This window comes from Zeus faber (genome assembly GCF_960531495.2).
Source record: "Zeus faber genome assembly, chromosome: 8".
In the NCBI taxonomy this organism is placed as follows: domain Eukaryota; kingdom Metazoa; phylum Chordata; class Actinopteri; order Zeiformes; family Zeidae; genus Zeus; species Zeus faber.
In genome coordinates, this window is record NC_137195.1 from 5556183 (window position 1) to 5561705 (window position 5523).

Genomic DNA, 5523 nt, shown 5'->3' on the forward strand with positions numbered 1-5523 from the left:
ATGATGTGTGTCCATTAATGAATTGCTCTTCACTTCATTTGACAGGCAAGCCGGGTCAAGAAGACCGTTTGCGTCTCATCATTGTCGAAGAGGTGCCTGCTGTTTCTACTTCAGCCAAAATGGCTTTAACACCTGTGAAGACAAAGCTTCTTGTGCCGAGTCAAAGTATTGGATCTGTGAGATCGACAGAGAAAGGCATTGTGGGAAATAAGTCATCCAACGTTTCCAGAAGAACTGTTTTCTACGTTGTTTGACGCTTTTTCCTGTAGTTATCACATCATACACTGTGGTTCCGGAAGGTGCAGGGTGTAGAATTTACGAAACTGACTTGGCAATATTCATAAGCGTGTTTTAATTAGTTTATAATCCCATGAAAATATAGATTGTTACGTTTTTGCTACCTTAGAATGAGTCATTTTTATCAAGATAGGGCAAGTCCGGCTGCGGCCCTAGTAAACCCTACAAAACAAGCCTCCTGCGTAACAAGCCTCCTATAAAACAAGCCTCCTATACAACAAGCCTCCTACGAAACAAGCCTCCTACAAAACAAGCCTCCTGCAAAACAAGCCTCCTACAAAACAAAACAACAAGCAACTATTAAGCAGAAATAATGAGGATAAACTATGAATTGCTTTAGCCTAGCTGCTAAAAATAGATTCATACATAATGTTGATATTTATGAACATCAAAATGTCGTTTTTATGCATTTTAGAATGTGAATAATTTAATGGTGTCCTCATTATATGCTCCTTTTTCTGTTGTGGCCAATAGAGGGAAATGTTTCCTTAGATTTGCATGGTGTAAAGAATTATATATTTTCTAAACACAAAAGCTTTAATTAAGATTTAATATTTGACTACCATGTTCAATGGCTCATTCATTTAAAGACGTGGTTGAAGGACAACAACCTGACTGTAGGACGAGAAGGTTGAATTTCATGAAAAAATAAATAAAAATCAAAGACGTTACTTTTGGTTGTTTTGTTATTCTATTCTTAGGTTTGTATGTTAAAAAAAATGTTATACAAGTCATTTCATTATAAACCTCTTATCTGTGGAGCATTGTCATTTCCACCCATTTAATTGACAAACATAATTGGATTGTAACACAATGGGGTGAATATGAACTGTCTTTGAATGAGTATTTTGTTTGCAATGCTTTACCAACGAAACTTCCCTTTCTGACCTTCACTGTAGATCACTCACTGTTGGTGGTGGTTGTGTGTGTCGGTGTGTGAGAGAGAGATAACGAGACAGTGTGTGTGTGTGTGTGTGTGAGAGAGAGACAGAGAAAGAAAGAGAGAGAGAGAGAGACAGAGAGGGAGTGTGTGTGAGAGAGAGAGACAGAAAGAGAGAGATTTGATTTTGAAAGCATCTTTATTTTAACATTTTCTCTAGTTCACAGTTGCAGACAATACAACAAACACACTTTGTTCACTAACAGAGTCCTACACGTTAAAAACAGACTGGAAGCACAGGTCGTCCTCCACCAGGAAACAGATGGCGTCATTAAAACACCACAGCTTGATGAAGTCGTCCAGACTCTTCATCAAGCTGTGAAAGTTAAAATCAATCAAGACTCTGGCCCTGACCAACGCTACAAACACTCTTCCTAAAACACTCCTTTCCCCTCAGTTTGTTCCTCCTCGTGAGGTAGATGGCCATCTTCGCTTCCCCTACTAGAAAATTAGGCAGTCGCCATTTCTCTGCGTTGGCCCTGTAGTACTAGTAACTCCAAAAATAAAAAAGTTTCTGGACCACTCCTCCTTAAAGAGCTTAAAACTTTCCTTTAAAAGACTAAAAAGCTCTAAAAGTCTGTCGCACTATGCAAAACAGTGAAACACGGACTCTGGTAGTTTACAGAAAGGACATTCATTTGCGACCGTGGGATTAAAAACAGAAACAAAGCTATTGACCGCTATGGCTCCATGTAGGACTCTCCATTGGAGGTCCCCCGTCCTTTTCTTGGAGGGAGCTTTGTAAAAACTCCTCCAACATGGCTCCTCCTGTCCCCCCATCTGGAGCCGTCCCCTCCAGACAGTGTCCTGCCGCCCCTCCAGTCCCTTCCTATTTAAAACAAACACACACTCTTTGTAAAAAGCCTTCCCGCTGGCTGCGTGCAGGTCTAGTTCTGCACAAAGTGCCCTGTGCAGCCGCTTCCCGGAGGACCCCTCCAGGTTGGGGGTCAGAGTCATCTCCGGGAAGGGATCCTCCGGGTTCGGCTCCTCCGCGCCTTCGCCGTACTCCTTCAGCAGGGTCAGCTCCTCCTCTGTGAGCCTCTCCCTCCACCTCTTGAGCACCAGGTGTACGATCCTGGTGGACCTCACCCCCAGCCGCTCCACCATGGCCTCGCCGTCCTGCAGGTTGCTCCCCGCCGCCGCCACCACCTGCCTCAGGGTCAGGACCCCCGCCTCCCTCAGGATACTCCTCAGTCCCAGTGGAGTGGCCCCGTCCTGCACATCCAGCCTGGCTCCTCCGATCACCGGCTCCTCCAGGAGCCAGTGGAGGGAATCTGCGGCCTCCCTTTTCCTTTTCTTAAAAAACCCCTACGCCTTAAAGATTTCCTGATAAAAACGGGGTAAGCCCGACGTGTTTAAAAGACCTGTGTCCATTAAAAACAACGAGCTGTCAAGCCCCATCCTCCCAGTCCTCTTTAGGACCAAGCCCGCCACGTCCTTCCAAACGTTAAAGTACCCCGTTAAAAACTTCTGTAAAAACTGTAGTCTAAAAGTCGTCACTCTGCTTTTAATGTCCACCACACCGTGCCACCCTTCCTCTTTAGGCAGAAAGACCTTTTTCTTCCTGACCCAGTGGAAAGTCCCCCCCCAAAGGAAATCCATTAGCTCAGCCTGTATCTTCCTCACTAACAGGTCTGGTGGTTGGACACAGGCCACTCTGTGCCACAGCTGTGAGGCCACCAGGTTATTAATGATGAGCGTCCTGCCGCTGTAGGACAGCTGTGGCAGTGCCCACCTCCATTTCCTCAGCTTGCCCTGTATCTTTCCTAGAAGCCCTTCCCAATTCTTCCCCACCATATTTTCGTTCCCTAAAAACACTCCTAAATACTTAAAACCATCCCTTCGCCACTGTAAGCCTCCTGGCAGTAAGTAAGTCCCCCCCTCCATCTGCCCACAGCCAACGCTTCGCTTTTGCCCCAGTTGACTTTCGCTGCTGATAGCAGCCCAAAGTCCCTGACGATCCCCTCCAGTTTGCTGATTTCATCCTGTTTCTTTATTAAAACAATGACGTTGTCCGCGTAGGCTGATAAAATGTGGCTTCTCTCAAGACTGTTTAAAAACACACCCTCGATGTTCGTCCTTAATTGACACAGCAATGGTTCTATGGCCAGAGAGTACAACATCCCTGAGAGGGAGCAACCCTGTCTCACCCCTCTACGCACTTTAAAAGGGCCGCTCATTCCTCCATTGATCTTCAGTACACTCTCAATGTCCCGGTACAAAACCTGGATCATGGCTATCAGACCTGGGCTGAGGCCGAAAGCCTCCAGAGTTTTCCAGAGGAAAAGGTGCTCAACCCGGTCAAATGCCTTTTCCTGGTCTAGCGAGATGAGCCCAGTTTCAACGCCCAAAGAACTAGAGACGCCCAAAATATCCCGAATTAAGGACACATTGTCCAGAATGGACCTACCAGGCACACAGTACGTTTGGTCCTGATGGACTACCTGGTCCATCACCTCCCTCAGCCTGTTTGCCAGCGCCCTCGACAGGATTTTATAATCCGTGCACAGAAGGGACACAGGACGCCAGTTCCTGATCTCCTGCAGGTCTCCTTTCTTGGGTAGGAGAGTGATGATTGCCCTCCTGCAGCTGACTGGCAATAACTTATCTTTAAAAACTTCATTAAAAACCATTAAAAGGTCCTCCCGTAACTCCTCCCGGAACTCTTTGTAAAACTCTGCAGGAATCCGATCAATGCCGGGGGCCTTACCCCCCTTCATGCTCTGCAGGGCCGTGGAGAGATCCTGCAGGGTCGGAGGTTTCCCCAGCGCCGCACTGATGTCTTCCGGGACCCTGGGCAGATTCCCACAAAAGGAGTAAAACAGTTATTTTTGCTCCTCGTACTCACTTCTGTACAGTTCTGTGTAAAAGTCCCCGGCTCTCGTCCGGATCTCCTCCAGCCTCCTGAGCTCCTGTCCTGTGTCTGATCTCAGGGCGTGGATGAACCTACTCTGCCCGTTCCTCTTCTCCAGGCTAAAAAAGAAACTAGATGGTGAGTCCATCAGTGCTGCGCTCTGGAAGCGAGAGCGGACCAGCGCCCCCTGCGCCTTGGTGCCTAGTAGGTCTGCGAGAGCAGCTCTTTTAGACTTGAGATCCTTAATATGATCTCGATTTCCAGTGAGTTCCACTACACCCTGTAACTCCACAATGTCAGTCTCCAGATCCCTCATAGATCTGGTGATGTCCCGTGTGACATTGAGAGTGTACTGTCAACAGAGCTGCTCTATCTCCCTCTTCCCATAGTCCCACCACAGTCTTAAGGAAATAAAATCCTGCTTTCTGTTTCTAAAACCTTCCCGTAAAAACCTAAAAGCATCCTTAAAGTTGGAGTCACATAGTAGGGTGGTGTTAAAATGCCGATATGCACTTTTGGGCTTTACATTGGCGATAAAAACACGGCAAACAACCAGAGAGTGATCGGTAAAACCAACAGGCACCATTCTACATTCCTTAAAAATGTTAAAATGGTGCTTAAAACAGTAAAACCGGTCCAGTCTGGCCAACGATAAAAAGGTGCCTCTGCAGTGCACCCAGGTGTACTGCCTTCCATCCCCGTTGGTTCTCCTCCACACGTCCGTTAGCTCGTTCTCATTTGAGAGCAGCCTCATCGCGTTCAGCGATGCTCTGTGAGGCTCACAGTGGTTCCTGTCTAAAAGGTCGTTCTCTGTGCGGTTAAAGTCTCCTCCTAGAAACAAAAACTCCCCAGTACGAACTTTGCCTAAAATCCCATTTAAAACTTGTAAAAAAGTGACTCCGTGGGGTCCTGTGGTGGGAGCGTACACATTTATAAAGACAAACTTATAAAGCTCAAATGCTGCCCTCACCACCATCAGTCTGCCCTCCACCACCTCCTCCACCTCAAAGGTGCTGGGGCAAAGCTCTTAGAAAAGAGAAGAGCCACCCCCCCCCGCTGGTGGTGCTCTTGTGGCTTAGCAACACCCCACTCCCTCTTCCAGTCAGCCTCATTGACAGAGTCACTGTGGGTCTCCTGCACCAACAGCACATCCAGCCTCTTCTGCTCCATCAGCTCGTACAGCAGAGACCTCTTAGCTGCGTCTCTGGCCCCATTCGCGTTCAGCGTGCTGATGTTAAAGTCACTCATTGCAACGGAAAAGGGAAACAGCCCGAACAGCAGCACCCACCTCCACCTCCTCCCCATCCTCTCCGTTGTTCAGCTCCTTCCTGATCTTTTGCACTATTTTCTTGAGCCTGTACACCTCCTGGTCCGTAAACCCTCCTCTCCCCTTACTCCTCATCTGTTGCTGGGCCACGTTTGCCAGCAACTC